The sequence below is a fragment of the Felis catus genome, chromosome C2 (assembly GCF_018350175.1).
Source record: "Felis catus isolate Fca126 chromosome C2, F.catus_Fca126_mat1.0, whole genome shotgun sequence".
Lineage (NCBI taxonomy): Eukaryota > Metazoa > Chordata > Mammalia > Carnivora > Felidae > Felis > Felis catus.
Window position 1 is genome coordinate 43,624,073 of NC_058376.1, and position 23,369 is coordinate 43,647,441.

General features: G+C 34.1%; 1 long non-coding RNA gene and 1 pseudogene across 1 annotated transcript in view; one reads left to right on the plus strand and one right to left on the minus strand.

Moving 5' to 3' along the window:
* LOC123379925 overlaps positions 1 to 23,369 on the plus strand; it is a 131,203-nt gene that overhangs the window by 76,931 nt on the left and 30,903 nt on the right. The window lies entirely within an intron of this gene.
* On the minus strand, positions 7,537 to 8,569 carry LOC101086591 (annotated as a pseudogene).

Here is a 23,369-nt window from a genome sequence, read left to right on the forward strand (position 1 = left end):
CCTCTCTCCCTCTCTCCCTCTCTCCCTCTCTCCCTCTGCATTCCCCCAATAAAGAATAATTTTTTTTTAATTGCATGATTGTCAGAGCTCCAAAGATTATTACTAAACAATTTGGCTATAGGATCTGGAAAAAAAACAGTGTTACTATATCTGAATTCAGTATTTTGTCTTTTAGAGAAAGGCTTAGGAAGACAGTGATTAGGTAAATTTTTACTGTATTGCCTAAAAGGTGCTAAGAGAAATTTTATAACAGGAACTTAGATGTGCTTTCCTGAATTCAGACAAAAAGTCAGTGTTAAAAATAATGGTTTGCTAATAGGGCCTACATTTTGACAAGAAATGGTTTATGAAGTGAATATTTTTGTGATATCAGTATAGTAAGAATAACTTGCAAGGGAAAGTCCTGATCTTTGCAATATGCTATAATATAACTTACAAGGATAGTGGTAACAGTTCCAATTTTATTATTTCCTTTACTCCAAATGGGGGAGAAAGGGGAATTGAATAAAAATAATTGAATAAAAAGGGAATTTCAAAGAACAAAAACATGTGAAAAGTGTTTTTTGAAAGCTATTTTCACATGGTACCAGTATATCTCCATAGAAAATAACACATATATTTCATGTTTTAATACTCAGTTTTGTTAAACATTTAATTAATTTAGCCTATGGACCAACAAAAGAGTGATTTATAATTCACAATTTATAGAGATGATATTTAAATATAAAATTACAAAGTTAATCTGAATAATTTCATAGAAAACACATTTTCATAAATCTATGTCAAAGTCTAAAGGAGCATCTACAACTCTACAAATTTGTCATTTTGAAAAATTAATCCTTTAATCAATATGAATTAAATGTAACTCTTGTGTTACCTATAGAGATCTTTGATTATTTTTTAAGTAGTATTTAAGTAGCTTAACCAAATTCCCTTTTTTTTTGTAATATGCGCAACAATATCTTTAAAAAAATGAGAAAAACTTGACAAGTATGTTGCTATAGAGAACAAAATTATACAAAATCAAATTGAGCACCAAGAGATTCAAATTAGGTATAAAAATAATCTACAAATGGTGAGACCTGATTTAACAGCAGGTTGGTGGAGGGAGTAAGAAAAAAATCTTGCAATTTTATTGAGGATAAACTCAGGTAAGACCGCTAGCAAAATGTCTAAAATATGTGTTAGTACCGATTACTTATGGCTTCCAGATCAAGAGAGGGAACAGCCTTACTATAGTTAAAATGATCTAAGCACATATGATATACCTAGTTTTAAAGATCATATTTTAAGTAAAAAGCATGGATAAGTTAGAACGTATGTATGAAAGAGAAGCATAGTAGTGAAGAGTGGGAAAAAGAGCATATGAAGTTGAATATTAGGGAATAAGGTTTTAATATGGAAAAGCTGTTGTGCTTAGAGAAACGTATAAAACTCCATATCCCATATTCTAAACACCTGGGCTGCTTGACTGATGTTGCAAATATTCTACAGTTATCTGCTTGCATAATTTTATGTTAACCCCTCAAACTGCAATGCCTCATGTCTTCATTTTTTCTTTCCGATGATTAATTAAAATTTCAATGATGCTTTAAAGTTAAACACTAAAGTTATGTTATGGACATGCCTCCCTGCAGGAGTACCTTCCTCTGTCCTGATCTCCAATAAAACTCAGCACACTGGGGATCACATCCTTCTATGTATGATAATGTCATGGAAGTTCATTTCATCCCCACAGGAAAAAATAAGAATGTATCTTTTTGAACTTTATAGCTCCCCTGGTTTTTCTACAGTCTAACAAATACTTAACAGAAACATACCATTAATTAACTATCCATTAATATTTAATTCAAAGCAAGATTATTCATATCTCTTTACAGAAAGTGGCATAGTCACAGTACAAAGGAGAGAGGGCATGCATAATTTTATTGACAGAAGAAAATGCTGGGAGTGATTAAATTTCACATGTTTTAGAAATTTAATGATAATTATTTAAAGAAAGGCTGTTATCCATGAACACATAAGAAGAAAAAATTAACATTGGTAAAATGTATTTAGAACAAGGAAACACTTTCAGAAAGATACAGTTGAAACAACTGTACAAATTAGAGGTGAAATCTCCTTTTGCAATAGTGAAGACTAAATCTTTGATAAATACATTTCAGATTTTCACGCTTTTAATGAATTTAAATTTTTATGAAATCAGTCATAAAAATGAAGTAGCATTAGTATATATTTTTTAATAGCCTGTCCACGTGTGTAGGATATAGGATTATGTAGGTTATATACATTTTTAGTACGGTTTTCCCTCTAAAATATTTTTCATACTAATAGTAAATCAATTGGTTTTGCTATTAGTTTACCACATTTCATTCTAAATTGTAAGTAACTGGTTGAATCAACTCAGACAATATAAATGTTCTGTCTGAATTTCTATAAGAAATCTGTAGTCAATTATGGGGATAGAAGGTAGAGTATAGGGAATACAGCAAATTACATATTGTAATAGTGTTGTATGGTGACTGATGGTCACTACACTTGTGAATATAGCATAACATATAGACTTGTTAAATCACTATGTTGTACACATGAAACTAATGGATCATTGTGTATTTACTATGCTTCAATTAAAAAAAAAAGGAAAATTGGGGCACCTGGGTGGCTCAGTCGGTTGAGCATCCGACTTTGACTCAGGTCATGATCTCACGGTCTGTTAGTTCGAGCCCCGCATCGGGCTCTGCGGACAGCTCAGAGCCTGGAGCCTATTTCAGATTCTGTGTCTCCCTCTCTCCCTGACCCTCCCCTGTTCATGCTCTGTCTCTCTCTGTCTCAAAAAAAAAAAAAAAAACACGTTAAAAATTAAAAAAAAAAAAAGGAAAACTATTAGTCATTGACCTGATATCTATCCTACCTATGAAATGTTTAATTAGGTTGATTTTTAACTTAGAAAAAGCTGCTAGGGAATTGCTGTTCAAAATTATTGGACATATAGAAATGATTAATGATTTTGGAGAAATGAGAATTTTGATTTTTGGTGAACATAGTTTGGCTAGAAGTTTGGGAAGATTTAATGATGGCAAAAGAATTTGATAACTCATGGTAGCCTTTATAAAGAATCATAAGGCATTCCATATCAGAATATGTTCTGTTTGTGCAAACTTCAGAGAAATTATTGTGTTTTTTTCTCAACCTCGCTATTTTCTGTCATCACAAAATTTTGTTTGATGCTGAAAAAGTATTAGAGCGATGAGTGATTTAGAATCTTCAGCTAGTCAATATTCAAAAATTTGTCTAGTTTTTTATCCTATAAAATGGTCACATTGTGTAATTAGATGCATACTCTAAATGTTAATGAAAATGCTAAGCATGTTTTTTGAATTTCCATTATGGTAGAAAACTTTAATGTTTTGAAGACTGATTTATTTATTTTGAAGTCTTTTGGTGCCAAATATGAATATAGTGCATTATCAGTGAAAAATACTATTTGATGTCCAATATTGAGCCTTACTATATAAAGTGAAAGTTTAAACTTTCTTAAATGATTTCTGTAAGTGAAAGGACATAATCAAAAAAGAATTCTAAAGTCATTTTTAACAATAATAACATGTAGATTTTTGCTATAATTTAATTCTTTTAGCATCAGAAGTAATGTAGTATTGTAGTAGTGAACTGCAAAGGAGAACCAGGGAAAGATAACTCTGATTTGAAGTCTGTCTCTGAAAAAGGCCCATTTTTGCACTCCCGTGACATCAGCGAGAAATATTCCTTAATGCTCATTCAAAGTGACAGCTGCAGCACATTAATACTTGGTCACAGAAAATAGATGGCAAAAATCTTTTGGTCTTTATCAAAAAAAATATATAATTACTACTCAATCTTCAGCAGTATGAGGACATTCGGCAAAGTAGAATCATTTGTTTATAATGCATCTTTTCTTTTGGGCATTAATTTCAGTGGGATTCTCTAAGAGGGAAAGGAATGTTTGGCACAAACAGCAAACTGCAGTCTTTCAAAGAGGCTCTTGCATGATACTATTCCTGAGAGATTTGCTTCAGTTAAAAGCATTCTTCTGTCCTCTGGATATTTGTGTACATGTCTGATTGAGTGGAAAAAACTGCTGGAGAAAAATGAGATCACAAATGTATGTTTTGGCTGCCATCAAGTCAATACAGTAATAGGTTGGTGAAAACATCAAAACACAATCAAAGCTGCCTTCAGTGTCTGAGTGCAGAATTCAATGGGCAGTCAGCCAGAAAAGGTCATTTTTTCCCCCCATCTCATGAGTAATCACGAAAGAAATAAATATGAGGATTAGGTTTTTGCAAAAAGTTTAAATGACTACAGGCAACAGATACTGAATACTCTTAAATGTATGCTTAAATATATGCATCGGTAAATGGAAATGTAACAATGAGTTTACAACAATTAGGTGAATTTCCTTGTTTGTGTTTAACACAGAAAAGTTGACTACAATTCAAGATCAAGTTATGGAAATTGACACATATTTAACATGTCACGGCTTGCAAAATCCTTTGATACAGTTTTGAAGGCATTAAGGAAAAGGCAAATTTATCTGACTACAAAAGAAAGCTTGTAATCAATACTTTCATGCTAATTATAATAACTTGAATCTGAGTAAAAGATTGTGTGAGCAAATCAATATGACCTTGCATAATCAAGGCAGTAATGCTTTAATAAAGATTTGATATATAATTCACAAGAAAAACAGTATTTCAAACATGAAAGTTTGAAATCCTCTCCCTATGTTGAAAATTTGTTCTTTTAATTATTTTTGTAATGTTTATTTTTGAGAGAGAGTGTGAGTGGGGGGTGGGGGATGGGCAGAGAGAAAGAGGGAGACACAGAATCTGAAGCAGGCTCCAGGATCTGAGTTGTCAGCACAGAGTCTGACTTGGGGCTCGAACTCACGAGCTGTGAGATCATGACCTGAGCTGAAGTCGGACGCTCAACCGACTGAGCCACCCAGGCACCCTGAAAATGTGTTCTTTTGTAGACGTTGTTTTTCTTTTATTAGATGTTTTTAATTATATGCCTTCTTGGAGAAAACAAATTCTAATATATAAAACAATAAAAAACAGTTAACACCATTGGTAACCATTTAAACCAGGAATAATGTTTCTGTCTATGAGCTGAGCAGTAATATAAAAACACAGCCACAGTGGTTTTGTTATTGAACTGTGCTAACATTCAACATGCATTTTACACTAGACAGGGTGAATAGCTTGTATGCTAGAATAACTCATATTTTGGTAAGAGAGGGAAGGATAAAAACATAAATAATTATAATGCAATATAATAAGTGTTGCATTATGAGAAGCTGTGGGAAAACCGAAGAGAACACCAACTCTGTCATACTGGGCAGTGTTTTCATTGATTTATTTTCTATTTTTTATTTAAATTCTAGTTAGTTAACATATAATGTAATAGTGGTTTAAGAAGTAGAATTTAGTGATTCAGTCATTCATTCATTGATCATTTTCAAACAATGCCCAGTGCTCATCATAACAAGTACCCTCCTTAATACCCATGACCTATTTAGCCCATTGTCTCACCCACCTGCCTCCAGCAACCCTCAGTTTGTTCTCTATAGTTAAGAGTCTCTTATGGTTTGTTTTCCCCCCTTTCTTTTTTCCTTTCCCTTATGTTCATCAGTTTTGTTTCTTAAATTCCACATATGAGTGAAATCATATGGTATTTGTCTTTCTCTGACTTACTGTGCTTAGCATAATACACTGTAGCTCCATCGACATCATTGCACTTGGCAAGATTTCATTATTTTTGATGGAAAATATTTTTATAATTTGTAGTTGAATATTTTTGCTAAATTATATTATGCTTAATCAGGATTGTTCATACTATTTATATTAATTATGTGGGGGATGGTGGTAGAATATTTTACTTAAATATAATAGAAATAAATATAGAGACTATATAGTACAAAATAATAAAATAAATCTCATTTAATGTTATATAGTTTATTTTGGTTATATCTGCATGTCTACACACATAAATTCTGATGACCAAATAAACTATGCTTGCTTTAAACTTTGAAAAGCATGGTTTTACCTATCTAAAAACTTATAAAATGGAAAAAAAGAAATTATAAAAATTAGATAAGATCATCTCCTCAACACAGAGAAATACAATAATAAATATTATTTGATAAGCTAAGAATATCTAATGTCAGCTGAATGTCAAACCCAAAATAGATTCAATAATAAAAATTGTGAGAATATTTTTATATTAACAATATAAAATTAACAATATTTTGTATTAACAATAAAGTATACATGTACCCAAATCTATAATAATACCATCAATAGCTATCATTTTATTAATTTTTTTTTTGTTGGATCACTCTACTAAGGGCTTAAAAATACTACCTTTTTGGACCTTATGACAACTCTAGGAGATACATATGAATATCCCCATCTTATGGAGGTAAGAATGTGGTAAGGGAAATTAAATCATTTGGAAAATTCTGGAATATGCCAGAACAGTTCCAAAAACCATTCTGCTAATAACTATATCATGTGGCTATAGATGTTTATTATACTTTACATGAAAGATCTTATTCCTGTGCGTTTCAGCCTGGATTAAGGGATGATGGAACATAATAAGAACTGTTTATCTTGGTGATTTTCACATTTTTGCGTTTATCACAAACATTTGGAAAGTTTTTAAAACAGATTATCCCCAGAGTTTCTGGTTAGGTGTGAGGTGGGGCCCAATAATTGGCATATTTTGAACAAATTCTCACATGATGTTAAAACTGCTAATCTAAGAACCATACTTTATGATATACTTTTTTTAATTAAAAAAATTGCATTTACTTAAAAGCATTCAGAATGTCAACAAAACAGCTGCAACTTTTTCTTTCCTTTTTTTTTTTTTTTTTGCAATTAGAGTGCTATTCAGTTAACAGAACACTAATTATTTCATGTAAGCTGTGTCAGAGACAAGTGAAGATGAAAAAATCCTTTATCTCCATATACAACTAATTTGTTCTATGCACCAATAAGAACCTGTTTTAAATTTTCATGCCAATTTCCAACCCCTACATTGTCCAAGGCAAGGTTAGTGGCTACTGAAAATAGCACAAGGACAGGGCTATCTAAATACACATTTGGTAGTGTGCTAACTACACAAAAAAAGACACTGTACAGTTTAAAGGCAAATCTTACGCAACCATACATTTCAATTTTTTTTTTTCTTTAAAAGGAGTTATGTAGGGGCGCCTGGGTGGCGCAGTTAAGCGTCCGACTTCAGCCAGGTCACGATCTCGCGGTCCGGGAGTTCGAGCCCCGCGCCAGGCTCTGGGCTGATGGGTCGGAGCCTGGAGCCTGTTTCCGATTCTGTGTCTCCCTCTGTCTCTGCCCCTCCCCCGTTCATGCTCTGTCTCTCTCTGTCCCAAAAATAAATAAACGTTGAAAAAAAAAATTAAAAAAGAAAGGAGTTATGTAAAGGGGACTTACGTACTGTATAGACCAGAAAAAGAGCTGTGCTAAAACCAGTTTATTCATCATTATCTTCATCTTCATTTTCATCTTTCTCCTCCTCTTCAACCTCTTCATCTTCCTTGTCTTCCTCCTCTCTTTTTCTTTTTTTTTTAATTTTTTTTTTCAACATTTATTTATTTATTTGGGACAGAGAGAGACAGAGCATGAACGGGGGAGGGGCAGAGAGATAGACACAGAATCGGAAACAGGCTCCAGGCTCTGAGCCATCAGCCCAGAGCCTGACGCGGGGCTCGAACTCACGGACCACGAGATCGTGCTTTTTTTCAGCCTTGACGACAACCCCCTTTTTTTTTACCCCCCGCATCAGGCTTTCCTTTGGCTCCGTAGGCAACAATACCCTTTTCGTATGTCTCCTTCAGCTCAGCAGCTTTCGTGAGGCTGCTTGTCATCTGGGTCAGAGTTATTCCACATCTCTCCCAGTTTCTTTGCAACATCACCAATAGAGAGGCCTGAACGTTCTCCTTTGATTTGGGGGTGATACTTAGAAGAGAATAAGAGAAAGGCCAAAGGGGCCTCTTAGGTGCATTGGGATCCTTTAACTTGTTTCCCCTTAAGAGAGGATATAAGTTTTCATTTACTCTTTCATAACGGGCCTTGTCTGCCTTTGCTATGTCTTCAAATTTTTCTGTCTTTTGAGCAGACATAGTCTTCACCCTCTAGGCCCTTCTTAGAAAACTCAGAGAAGTTGACTGAAGCAATTGGATGCTTTTTCTTTTTTCTTTTTTTTAGAGAGTGACAGCACAAGTTGGGGAGAGAGGCAGAGAGAGAGAGAGAGAGAGAGAGAGAGAGAGAGAGAGAGAGAGAGAGAATGAATATGAATCAGAGAATCATCTTAAGCAGGCTCCACGCTGAGCTTGGGGCCCCATTCCATGACCCTGGAATCATGATGTGAGCAGAAAGCAAGTCAAATGCTCAACTGACTGAGCCACCCAGGCACCTCTGGATGCTTCTTCTTGTGCTCCTCTCAATGAGTTTGCACAAAGAATGCACATTCTGCCTTTTGGCTTCTTAGGATCTCCTTTGTCCATGTTTAATTATTTTTCTCAGCAAGGCACAGAGTCCTGTGGGGCCCAGTGTGGTCTCTATGGAGCTCAGTGTCCTGCAGCAGCTGTGAGAGCAGGAGCCGGGCACAGCCTCCCCACTCTCTCTGCTCCTTAACATTACTGTCCAAGGTCTACTTTTGGAGGTATTTCTGGTGTGCACTTAGAATAGAAAACTATAGACCTAGACAGAAAGAATCAGAATATCTCTGCATGGGACCTAGCCATCTAAATGGGAGTGGGCTTTCCTGAGAAATCGAACACATAGTATAACATCAAATCTACTGGCCATTAAATATATTGATAAATTTTGAGTTGAGGGGTGAAAATGCAGCTATTCCAAAGTATTTTTTAATTTTTGGTTTCCTTATATTTTTAAAAAAGAAGGTTGGGGCAACCACTTAGGATTTAAGCCATTCTCGTAAGAGTGAGGCCACTGCTTTATTCAACACTGTCTCTCACATATATACTATTTTTTTTTCTTGATCCTGACAATACCTACTTTCCCCAAATATTACAGTGAGTACAGAAATTAAGCAAACTCTCACTCCAAAATATTCTGCTTATAAAATTTTAATAAAATGTTATGGCTGAAGAAAGTATATTTGTTACATGTACCAGAAAATTTAAAGTTATGGAGTTTACAAATGAGTCATAAGCCAAATTAAACTTGTTTTTATATAAAATATAGAGGACAAATATTATCAAGATGATGGTATGTATAGTTGGGACAGAAAAGAGTTTATTATTGGTAAAAACAAAAACCTTGGAATTGAGGCAAAAGAAGATAAATCAGACTCAGATTTAAATATGTTCTCTTAGAAGAGCATATATAGCTGGGTTTGCAGTGAAGAGACTGGAGTCATTTATCTACTGAGAGTGAGAATGGCACAGGATTCTGAAATCAAAACTTCAGTAGTAGGCATGTTTTGGTAAGTTCAAGTATGGTGTATCCATAACGATGAGAATTTTTCATAATGGAAATACTTTCAAGACAACTGCCACAAGCTTGATATCTGATTCCAAAGACACTTATGGGGACACTTTTGGTCTTCATGCATTCACAATAAAATAGGCTCTACTGGATGTCTTGACATATATACCTCAGTCCAGTTTTTTTTGAACTTTGTTTATTTTTTATTGAAGTAGATAGGCAATACTACAGTAGCTTCAGGTATATAATGATTCAACACTTACATGCATTAAGATCACCATAGTAAGTCTAGTTACCATTATTATGAGATCATTGACTGTATTTCATATGCTGTACTTTACATCCCCATGAATTATTTATTTTATAATGAAATTTGTACCATCTATTTTGCCCAACTCCCACCCACTCTCCTCTAGCAAATATCAGTTCTATTTATGACTCTGTTTCTGGGTGGTTTTTTTTTGCATGTTTATTTTTTAGATTCAACATATAAGTGAAATATGGTCTTTGTCTATCTCTGACTCATTTCACTTAGCACATCACCCTCTAGGTTCAAACATGTTGTCACAAATGACAAGATTTCATTCTCTATGATGGCTGAATAATATTCCATTGTTTACACATACACACATATATGTGTGTGTGTGTGTGTGTGTCTGTGTGTGTACATACGTACCAGATCTTTATCCATTCATCTATCAATGGACATTTAGGTTGTTTCCATATTATTGCTATGGTAAATAATACTGCCATGAACATAGGGGTGTGTATCTTTTCAAATTAGTGCTTCCATTTTCTTTGGATAAATACACAGAAGTAGAACTGCTGGGTCATATGGTCGTTCTATTTTTAATTTTTTGAAGAACCTCCATAGTATTTTCCATCATGACTGCACCATTTGACATACCCCCTCAACAGAGCCTGAGCATTCCCCTTTCTCCACATCCTCATCTACACTTGATATCTCTTGGTTTTTGACACTAGCCATTCTGACAAATGTGAGGTGATCTCCCATTTTGGTTTTGATTTGCATTTTTTTCTGATGATCAGCAATGTTGAGCATCTTGTGTCTGTTGGCCATCTGTATGTCTTCTTTGGAAAAATGTCTATTCAAATCCTCTGCAAAATTTGTGATTAGATTGTTTGCTTATTTTTTTGTGTTGAGTTGTAGGAGTTCTTTATATATTTGCTTATTAACCCTTTATATATAGGATCTATCATTTGCAAATATTTTTCCCATTTATTAGATTGCCTTTTTGTTTTATTGATGGTTTTCACCATGAAAAAGATTTTTAGTTCGGTATCATCCTAATTGTTTATTTTTGTTTTTATTGCCCTCATACTGTCTATTTTTTCTTTTAGGAGTTTTATAGTTTCAGGTGTAACACTATGTCTTTAATGCATTTTAAGTTTATTTTTGCATATGGTATAAGAAAATGGTCCAGTTTCAGTCCTTTGCATGTAGTTGTCCAATTTTCCCAGCACCAGTTATTAAAGAGACTGTCTTTTCCCCATTGTATATTCTTGTCCCCTTTTATATAGGTTAATTGAACATATAAGCATGGGTTTATTTCTGGGCTGTTTTGTTCCATTGATCTATGCGTCTGTTTCTGTGCCAGTATTGTTTTGATCGCTATAGTTTTGTGGTCTATCTTGAAATCTGAGATTTCAAATATATCTAGCTTTGTTTATCTTTCTCAAGATTGCTTAGGCTATTTTAGTTTTTGCATGTGTTTCCATACAAATTTGAGGATTATTTCTTCTATTTCTGTGAAAAATGTTATTGATATTTTCATAGGGATCATTAAATCTGTAGATTTTTTGGGTGGACATTTAAACAATATTAATTCTTCTAATCCAATACTATGGTATATATTTCCAATTATGTTACTTTAAATTATTTCATCAATATCTTATAGTATTCAGAGTACAGCTCTTACAATTCCTTGGCTAAATGTATTCCCAGGTGTTTTATTCTTATTGATATCATTGTAAACAAGATACGTTTTCTTAATTTCTCTTTCTGATAGTTCATTATTAGTGTGGAGAAATGCAACAGATTTCCTATGTTAATTTTGTATCCTGAAGATCTACTGAATTTATTAGTTCTAATAGTGTTTTTAGTAGACTTTTTAGGATTTTGTGTATAAAGTATCATGTCATCTACAAATAGTGACAATTTTACTTCTTACCAATTTGCTTGCCTTTTATTTCTTTTTCTTGTCCGATTGCTGTGGCAAGGATTGCCAGTACTGTTTGAACAAAAGTGGTGGGAGAGGAAATTTTGTCTTGTTATTGATCTTAGATGAAAAGCTATCAGTTTTTCACAATTGATTATGATTTCAGCTGTGGTCTTTCATATATGCCTTTATTATGTTGAGGTATGTTCCCTCTACATCTGCTTTGTTGAGTTTCTAATTATAAATTTATAGTGGATTTTATTAAGTACTTTTTGTACATCTATTGAGATAATTATAAGATTTTTAGCTTTTCCTTTGTTATTGTGGTATATCATGTTGTTTGATTTGCATCCTGGACAAAATCCCACTTGATTGTGCTGTGTGATCCTGTTGACATATTGTTGAATTTGCTATTAAAATTTTGTTGAAAAATTTGCATCTGTGTTCATTAGGAAAATTGGTGTGTAATTTTCTTTTTTTGTAATGTCTTTGCCTGATATTGGTATGAGGATAATGCTGGCCTCATAGAATAAATTAGGAAGTGTTGATTCCTTTTCCATTTTTGGTGAGTTTAAGAAGGAAACACATTAACTCTAAATGTTTGATACAGTTTACCTGTGAAACCATCTGGTCTAGGACTTTGCTTTGTTAGATTTCTGATTACTGACTAAATTTATTACTAGTAATTGTCTGTTTAGATTTTTTGTTTCTCCTGATTCAGTCTTAGAAGATTATATGTTTCTGGGAATTGATCCATTTCTTCCAGGTTGTTTACTTTGTTGGTGTATAATTGTATATAATGATCTCATAATCTTTTTTGTTTCTGTATTAGTTGTGACATCTTCTCTTTCATGTCTGATTTTATCTATTTGAGTTTTCTCTCTTTTGATGAGTCTAGCTAAAGTTTTATCTTCTTTTATTTATTTAATTTTTTTATGTTCATTTATTTTTGACAGAAAGAGAGAAAGAGTATGAGCGGGAGGAGGGGCAGTGAGAGGGGGAGACACAGAATCAGAAGCAGGCTCCAGGCTCTGAGCTGTCAGCACAGAGCCCAATGTGGGACTTGAATCCACGAACCATGAGATCATGACCTGGGCCAAAGTTGGACACTTAACTGACTAAGCCATCCAGGGTCCCCACGTTTTGTCTTTTTTAAATCTTTTCAAATAAATTGCTCTTAGTTTTTTTCTCTTTTTTTATTGCCTATTGCATTTATTTCTACTTGGGTCTTTATTGTGTCCTTCCTTAGACCAACTTTGGGTTTTGTTTATCTTTTTCTAGTTCCTTTTGATGTAAAATTAATTTTTTAAATGTTTTATTTATTTTTGAGAGAGAGAGAGAGAGAGAGAGAGAGAGAGAGAGAGCAAGTGAGCATGAGTAGGGGGTGGGGTGTGCAGAGAGAGGGAGACACAGAATCCAAAACAGGCTCCAGGCTCCGAGCTGCTAGCACAGAGCCCAACACAGGGCTTGAACCCATGAACTGTGAGATCATGATCTGAGCTGAAGTCAGACGCTTAACTGATTGAGACACCAAGGCACCCTGAGATGTAAAATTGTTTAAAATTTTTCCTTTTTCTTAAGGTAGGTGTGTATTGCTATAAAATTCTCTCTAGAACTACTTTGGTGTGTTTCATAGATTTGAGGAGGTTGCTTCCATTTTATTTTGCCTCAAGGTATTTTTTTATTTCCTCTGTGATGTCTCTGTTGATCTGTTCATTGTTTAATAGCATGTAGTTTAGTCTCCACTTTTTTGTGCTTTTTCCAGTACTTTTTTTCTGGTAATTGATTTCTAGTTTCATATTGCTGTGATCAGAAAAGATGCTTGGAATGATTTCAGTCTTCTTAAATTTATTAAGTCCATCTGATCTAATGTATCATTTTAGGGCATTGTTTCCTTACTGGTTTTCTGTGAGAAAGACCTGTCCACTGATATAAGTTAGGTGTTAAAATCCCCTACTATTATTGTGTTACTGTCAATTTCTCCTTTTATATCTGTTAATATTTGATTTATATATTTAGGTGCCTCTGTGTTAGATGTATAGATATTCACAATGGTTATATCCTCTTGCTGGATTTATCCCTTTATCATTGTGTGCTACCCTTCTTTGTCTCTTGTAACAGTTTTTGATTTCAAATCTGTTTTGCCTGGTGTAAGTATTCTATTCCAGCTTTTTATTCACTTCCATTAGCGTGGAATATATCTTCCTGTCCCTTCACTTTCAGAAATATGTGCCTTTAGGTCTGACATGGGTCTCCTACAGGCAGCATATAGATGGGTTTTATTTTTTATTATCCATTTAGTCACTCAATGTCTTTTGATTGGAACATTTAGTTCATTTATATTTAGAGTAATTATTGATAGGTATTGATAGGAATATACTTATTGCCTTCTTGTTAATTGTTTTCTGGCTGTTTTGTAGTTCTCTGTTACTTTCTTCTCTCTTCTCTTGTGATTTGATGATTTTCTATAGTGTTATATTGGAGGGTTTTTTTCTCTTTATTTTGTTGTATCTTGTATAGGGGCTTGGCTTGTGGTTACCATCAGATTCATGTATACATCCTATGTTATAGCAACCTATTTTAAATTGATGGATCCTTAAGTTCAAACATATTTTGGAAACATTACATACCCTCTCCACATTTTATGTAAATTATGTCATGTTTTATAGATTTTTATTTTGTTTATTTCTTAAATATTGTAGATATTGTTTATTTTACTTTTGTGTTTTAACCTCCATACTATCTTTGTAAGCGGTTGATCCACTACCTTCATTGTATGTTTGCTTTGACACTGTGATTTTTTTTTTCCTTTCAAATTTCTTTACTTCTAGTTATGTCTTCTCCTTTCCACCTAAAGAAGTCATTTTAACATTTCTTTTAAGGCTAGTTTAGTGGTGACAAATGACTGTAACTTTTGTTTGTCTCAGAAACTCTTTATCTCTTCTTCAGTTTTGAATAATACTTCTGTGCAGAATATTCTTGGTTTAGATTTTTTTCTTCCACCATGTTAAATATATCATACCATTCTTTTCTGGCAAAGTTTTTGCTGAAAAATCAGCTGCTATATAGCCATATGGGGTTTCTCTTATACGTAACGGATTGCTTTTCTCTTGCTTCTTTTAAGATTCTCTCTTTATAATTAATCTTTGACATCTTAATTATTATTGTGTGCCTTGGTATGGATCTTTTTGGGTTCATCTTTTGGGCTATTTGTGCTCCTGAATCTAAAATGTCTGTTCCCTTCCCTAGCTTAGTGAAGTTTTCAGCTATTATTTCTTGAAATAACTTTTCTGCCCCATTAGCTTATCTTTTTTGACCCATATGATGTTAATATTTTCATTCTGATGTTGTGCCAGAAGTCCCTTAAACTATCCTGATTTGCTGCTGCTGCTCAGTCTGGATGATTACTGCTACCCCGTCTTCTAGATCACTGATCTATTTTTCTGCATCCTTTAGTCTGATGTTGATTCCCTCTAGTGTATTTTCATTTCAGATATTGAATACTTCTTTTTTTTTTGTATTTTTCATCTCTTTGTTGAAATTTTCCCTGTGTTCAAACATTCTTCTTCCAAGTTCAGTGAGCATCTTAAGACTATTATTTTTAAATCCTTATTAGGTAGATTCTTGTCTCCATCTTGTTTAGTACTTTTCTGATTTCTTTCTTTCTTTCTTTCTTTCTTTCTTTCTTTCTTTCTTTCTTTCTTTCTTTCTTTCTTTCTTTCTTTTTCTTTCTTTCTTTCTTTCTTTCTTTCTTTCTTTCTTTCTTTCTTTCTTTCTTTCTTTCTTTCTTTCTGTCTTTTCTTTCATTTGGGATTTGTTCTTTCCTTGTTTTGTCTGACTCTGTGTTTCTATGTATTAGGTAGATCGGCTACATCTGGTCTTGAAGGAGTTGTCTTATATGGAAGGCTTCCTCTGGGGTCCTATAACACAAATACCTCTTGTTCAACAGAATCAGGCACTCTGGAGGTGCCCTCTGTTGTGGCTGGACTGTGCACCCTCCTGTTGTGGCTGGACTGTGACTGCTATGGATTTGCTGAGTTTGATGCTGGCTCAAGTGAGGCAGGCTGAGAGGTCCAGCTTCAGATGCTGTCAGCTCATTGGTGGGCAGAGCTGAATCTCCTGCAACCAGGGCAGGAGCTGCTTCAGAGGACACCAGCCTGATATGGTGGGGAAGGAGCCACTTTGTCAGGAGTACCAGTCATGGCCAAGGCCACCTGCCAGTGTGGCAGGACAAGAGCTGCATTGTAGGGGATATTCTGTTCTGCTCTGTTCTGTTTCCTGGATGTGAATAGGCTGGAGCTTCTTTGGAGGGGCACCCTGTGGGGTGAGTAGGTTGGGTGAGGTGGATCCATGGGGAATATGGGTAGGGTTAGTGGTGCTAGGGGAGTAAATACAGAATGTCAGCGTTGGTTCCTGCCAGCATTGGGCCAGCTAGGCAGAAGGATGGCAATAGAAATTCTGCTTACCTTTGCATACATTCTCTGATAAATTTCCTTCAGATCTCTGCCCTTCCAGCGCACAACCTAAAATTAGTCAATAAATCTCTTTTATGTATGGCCCAGGCACTTTTCAAACTGCTGCCTCTGTGCTGGTTTTGGAGCAAGTGAGTCTGTATGCAGGCCCTTTAAAAGCAGAGTCTCCTTTTCCTACAGCCTTCCTACTCTCCCAGAGTTAAGCCCTGATGCTTCACAGAGGATCTGAAGTAGGCTCTGCACTGACAGCAGCAAGCCTGTTGCGAGGCTTGAACTCATCAACTGTGAGATCATGACCTGAATTGAAGTCGGACACTCAGCATATTAAATTAAATTATATTAAAGCTATACAGCGTACTGACAAAAAGACTACAGATAACTTATAATTGATACTATGTTACAAGTATTTTGAACTAAATTGTGGAACATAGCATTTATGCTAAAGAACTTATAAGAGGAATAGGTATGGGACAAAGAAGACAAATATTGAAATCTTGTATAACTAATACTCAGATTCAGATATAAAATGTTAGTATCTTTGAAGCCCCCTCTTTTGCCATGCTGTTTCTTTCATGCCCTGATATGGTTAACAAAGCTCAAATTTACATGATACGGCAAATGCAAAGCCAGTTTTAGCACTCAGCTTACCCTGGTTCCTAGATTCACTTAGGTTTTGGAATATTTATTCTCTACTTGCTTTCCAGCTTATCTTTACATTTATGAGAGTTCCTTTTTGAAATGTTATTACAGTATCATAAGTGTTTACATTAGGAAGGCTGGTCAGTGTACTATAATCCTTCTTGAAATATCAATTAGTCAAATATGTTTTTATGTTTGAAATATAACCTAATAACTATCAAGTTCATCTTAATCTGAGAGGGTCATATTTTATGCATGCCAGTGGATTTGCAGATAATTATAGTAGACAGCAGGAAGATGGATAAAACATTTGTTGATTTTATAAAGGAGAAGCAAGCATTTTACTCCTCCAGAAGTGCTATTTTAAATATTATCCTAGAAAATATTAGGCCAGAGCATTGGAACCTAGAGAATTTTCCATGCCTAGCAAATATGGCAGCAGAACAATTCCAGGACAGGAAAAATTTGTATTTTTTATTAAAATAGTCAGAGCACCAATGCTGATAACTGCTGAGAGAGCTGTAAAGAAAAAATAACAATATTATGACTTAAAGAGACATAAAATTGTGGTGCCTTTATTTCAAGAAATGTTTTCTCTACCCAAGTGATTTTGGAGAACTTAATACAGAAATAAAGAAAATAGATGGGGAAGCTGGAGTAAAAAATAATGGCATCATGACAGATGTTTCAGACACAGTTAAAATGGCTATTGTGGCAATAGCTCAGCAGTAATGGGACAAAGAAAGGAAGATAAGTAACTGTATTATAGGTATAAGGAATTACAGTGTTCCCTAAACCAGCATCATGGGTGAATCCGGATGCAATTAACAGATAATCAGTAGAATATTTTAAGATACATGTATATGTATCACCCTGATAATCACTCTCTGAGGAATATCTAAGAGAATCAAAAAGAAATGCTAGAATTTGACCTATTTCTTTATCTTTTCACTTAAAATGTGCCTATAATTATAAAATGTAAACGATAAGAATTCTGTATATCTTTTTGCATCATTGTTCTATAAAATGTAAATCATTGGAGGAACCATTTGAACATTTAGGCCTTTATTCTTTAATCTTTTCTGGCCCTTTGGAAACTGAACTCAAAATCTTTTTTTTCTTCTAAAGCATACATAATTTAAGTATATCTGACATATTGATTGTTTGCATTTCATTTCTGTCTATGCATATGCTTGAAATAATCCTTGAAGTGTTCAGGAGGAAGGTGTAGGCTGAAGGATTCCGCCTACATCACTCCTTGCTCTAAAACTTTTCAGTTTTTAGCTGTAAATTGGAAATTTTATGTTAATTTTCATTTAGTCAGAGAATTTCTTGGCTTCTATAATCTGAAACATAAGAAAAAAATTCTGTGAATATAGGATTGATAAAGAGATTGTTTTTGTTCTATTTTCAGCTTGACTATGGTTTTGAGCAATTTATTGTTCAGTTATTCCTAACAATTATTATAATGATCCAACAAAGGTATCTATTTGAGTGTATTTACAAAAGTAAAAATCTCTTATTTAAGTGACTTTGAAACTACTTCCTTCATAGTGTCTATATTTGACATTTTCAAGATAAGATTTGTTTACTAAGAGGTTAATTAGCCCTGTTTTCTAGTCTATGCTCAATCTAAAAAGATACATTTGGAACAATTTATCTTTTTTTATTTTTTAGAAAGTGAAAAAACACAGATTTTTCACATATAGCTGTCTTTTTTTCCTAAGTTTTTTTCTTCTTTCAAACACTCTCAAAATGGTTACCAAGTATGATTCATTGCTGACAAAAAAAAAAAATAAGAAATGTGAAAGATTTTCTAAGTATCTCATTAAAAAAAATGTAGCATTTTTGCTGTTCACTTCATTTTGGTGGTGGGAGTTCAGTGATGTTTTGTTAGCATTCATTGTTAACCTGACATGGTCTTTGCTGTGATACATAGTTGGTAGGAATGAATATACTTCTACTATTTGTAGCTGATATGACAAAAGAATAAAAATAATCATTTTTTAATTATTTTAAATTTTTTTAATGTTTATTTCTGAGACAGAGAGAGACAGAGCATGAGTGGGGGAGGGGGAGAGAAAGAGAGGGACACAGAATCCGAAGCAGGCTCCAGGCTCTGAGCTGTCAGCACAGAGCTCCACGCGGGGCTGGAACTCACAGACCCCGAGATCGTGACCTGAGCTGAAGCCGGACACTCAACCAACTAAGCCACCCAGGCGCCCCATCATTTTTTAATTATTTTAAAGTTTAAAAATCACTGGAAACTTCTACAATAGCAATATATTTGTTAATATGTTATTAAAGCACATGGATTTATAAATATATGATTTTAGCCTTATTCCCAAATATAACACTCATATCTGACCTGCTAGTGGCAATTTCCTCACTATAGAAGTTTGAATACGCTTTTAATTCTTAACAAATTTCAATGTTTTCTTTAAATTGTCTTGGCTATGCACATTATACTTTTACTGTCAACTAAAATGGCTTTTTTGGGGGCGCCTGGGTGGTGCAGTCGGTTAAGCGTCCAACTTCAGCCAGGTCACGATCTTGCGGTCTGTGAGTTCGAGCCCCGCGCCAGGCTCTGGGCTGATGGCTCAGAGCCTGGAGCCTGTTTCTGATTCTGTGTCTCCCTCTCTCTCTGCCCCTCCCCCGTTCATGCTCTGTCTCTCTCTGTCCCAAAAAAAATAAAATAAAACGTTGAAAAAAAAAATAAATAAAATGGCTTTTTTGCCTCAATTTCAAATAAAGGAAATCAGACCAAAAATTTACATTGAATTCCAGAGTGTGAGTCAGATTCATATGACATTAATTTTAATTGAAAATAATTATTCAAAATCATGTTCTCCTTTCTTCATATTAATGCTAAATGACTATTAGTTACATCAGATATCTTGGAGACAACTTAAGGAAAGAATATCTTTATATGCCTTTGTAAAAATATGTTGTTGTTAAAGAGAAAATTTTCTACTACTCTGGAAAAAGAACAGAAAATAGGTTAATAATGATATATCAGTAGAAATATACCTTTTATTTTTACCATATCTATTTACATGCATCATTGCAACCTATCCCACCAAATATCTTTGTTGAAGAGACAGTAAAACTGAGAAGAGTAAAGGATAAGAGAAATAGTATTAGCATAAACTGATTATTGGTTATGATGATCATAAAGAATATTATTTACAGAAAGATTTTTCTTAAGTTAGAATGTTGATAAAAATGAAGATATCACAGATACTGAATAAGAGAAATTTCTGACAATCATGGCTGTGTAAAATCTGGGAGTATAGAAAAGTTTTATGTCTGTTGAAATGACAGATGTCACTCAGTAAAACAACTGATATTTAACAAGACAACACACACATTGCATAGATATTAAAACGAATATGAAAAATGTTGAATGAAGAACATTAGTGTTGTATGATCACTTTTGAATGGATTATGGTTGCAGCTGTAGTGAAAAGCCGCCACCGTAATTTAAGAAACACTCTATGTAAGACCTAGGATGTAAGCAATGTCAGTCTTGCTAAATGGGACAAGTGACAAGCTTAATTTAGTATAGTGATGGCTAGTATTGTTCTCAGGGATGTATACAGAAATGCACTTGGGAATGGATATGTTTAAACAGTATTTGCACGTAGGCTAAGGGGAAGACCCAGGTTGACTTAAAGAGATCTAAAAGATCTAAGAAGTAATGAGAAGAAAATAAGAAAATAAGAAAATAAGTAATGAGAAGAAAATAAGTTTTCAGCAAGAAGGGGGCTAGAGAATAAAGTGGTGACAGAATGGAGGGTGGAGGGGGCTTCTTTGTTATGTGTCACTCAGAAATTTCTGAGTTTCCCTCTTTTTCCCTTTCATATAACTGGCATTCAACAACTTAAAAAGTCAATTGTCATAATTGCATAGCATTACTGAGTCATCTGATAGATTCTGCATCCTTTTTGCTGCTATACAATGCTTCAGGAAAGCCTTGCTGGTTGAGAACTTTAGTGTTTTGTCTTCTCAAACAAAACTTCAACTGAAACTTCAACTCAATGGCTATGCATGTCCATTTTCATTCAAATTCTGCTAATAAGAGAAGTGTTTCTTCTTAAATAAATAATGAACTGAAGATTATTTCCAAGGGCGAGAAAGAAGAAAACTTGAGAGTTTTACAGACGTCTGCTTACTGAATAAGCTGTCTAGTGACACCAGATTTCTTGCTGATGAGTACATTGATCTAGAATTCAATAACTATCTGTATGTGTAGTCCAATACTATGAGGACATGTATAGCGTATTGTTTTGTGACTAATCTCTTTGGAACATGATAGTTTTATGGAAAAGTTCGTTTCCTAACTTGAAAAAAAAAGTTTAATTACAGAAGGCTTGTATTTGGGGCTGAATTGTGTTCCCTCTCCCCAAATTCACATGTTGAAGTCCTTCCTAATCCCTAGTATCTCATAATATAACCTATTTGGACATAGGGCAGTTATGTTTAAATGGGGTCATATGTATGACCACAATCCAACCTAACTAGTGTCTTCATAAGAACAGGAAATTTGGACACACAAAAGAGACATCAGAAAAAAAGGCCGTGTAAGGAGAATGAGAAGGTGACTATCTGTAAACCAAAGAGTCTTTGAGAGAAACCAAACATAGTAACACCTTGATCTTGAATTTTTAGCCTCTAGAATTATGAGAAAATGAATTTCTATTATTCAAGCTGCCACTCTGTAGTATTGTGTTCTGGTAGTTCTAGCTTATTACTAGACATGGTTAGGATAGCACAACTGATATATTTGTTGTGGGCAAAGGATCACATTCAGTTAATGGCATGGTGCACACAGACACAAAAGATGTGATGTCTTCTGATGGGAGAATTCTGAATATGGTTTGGAAAACACGACAGGATGTTAATCTGGTGACTGAGAAGCTATCAAATTGTGGAAGCTTCCTGTGCCATGCTACGTGGTTGATTTTTAATCTGTGGGTAATGAAGAGCTATCACACATTTTCAAGAAAAAAAAAGTAATAGAGGTGAGTAGAATACAAGGCTCAAGTGATGAAAGAAAATTTTGTGTTCAAGAAAGACCTTCTAAAGGATTATTTTTTTAAGTTTAAAAATAGTTATGTGATGTCCTTTTCCTGGAAAAGTGTAAGAAAAATAACTATAAGGAATATTCTGGATTCATAAGTGATTTAAACTCAATTCTAAACAAATACTTTTCTTGAGGAATAAGTTAATAAATACATTTGGCAAAAGAAATACTACACAATTTTAGTATGAAAAAGAAATTAATACCTTATGTGAGTTTTTCACTGTCCCAGGCAACCAAAGATACCTGTTTTTTCTAAATTTTGATTTTAAGCAGTGTTTTCTGAATAGATTTGATGGATGTTTAGTGTTTGACAAAACAAGAAACCATTAATAGATTCGTGGAATCCATTTTTTTTGTCTCATTTGAAAAATGGTTAGGTAAAGAAATTCCATTAAAATTCTGAGGTATTTTCAAAATCTTAATTTAAAAATAAAATCTAGTGAAGAACAAAAATGCTGTGTCCTGACTGAAACTTGCCTGAAACACCAAGATATAAAAATAGTGTAAGTTATTTGTGATATAAAAGTACCTGTAGCTATGAGACTCAGGAAAGAAATAAAACAGAAAAAGGATTTTGATAGATGCCCCATAGCCCTCAGGTTCCCAGGAGTTTTGATTCTGTTACTTCCTTTTTTCTTTCTTTGGACTGTTATATAATCTGACATTCTGAGCCACCAAAGCACCTCTGAACTAATGTTTAAATATGCCACTGAGCCCTGAGCCTTTCAGGGTTAATTATGGGAAAAATATAGTACTTAAGAGAAAGGTAAAAATGAATTACCTACCTGAAATATCCTTTCAGGTTTATGACTCCCAGGATACAGAAATATTTTGTTCCCAGTTTCTAATGGCATCCATGATGTCAAGATTTAGTGTAAGAATGCACTCTAAGTGATGTTTATATTAAAGAAAGCTGCCAAGACCAAGGTATCTGGAAAATTGGTTCACTATGAGAATTGCCTTATGAAAGAAATGCAAAAATGTGTGCAACTGAGGACTGAGGGTGATATACAGTGTACGGTTAGGGCATCATTTGATTTCATTTTTACTTCATTAAGCTTGGTGATAGGGTCTTTGGAAATATAAGCTGTCTTACCTCAGCATGCTTGCATGTGCAGACTGCTTTATGAAGAGACTGGTGTAACTGACAGTTACAACAAATTTACTATGAATACTTCTGGGAGAAAAAAAAAATCACTGAGATGCCTGTTCTGTAACAGGAATTCTGAAAGTGATTGAAAAACTATACTAGGTGTCTAAGTCCTCATAAATCTCCATAAAGGCAAAAAGCATCATATTTCTAAGGGTAGGTATTTTTACAATGTAAGTTTTTAAAAACCAAGAAAGCAGTGCATAAAAAAGTCAAATGCCATTTTTGAATAAGGAGACTAGCCTTAGATTGCAAAATCAGTTGGTTTTGTTGTTGTTGTTGTTGTTGTTAATGTAGAAAACCTGGATCTGTTGCAAATACATCTCC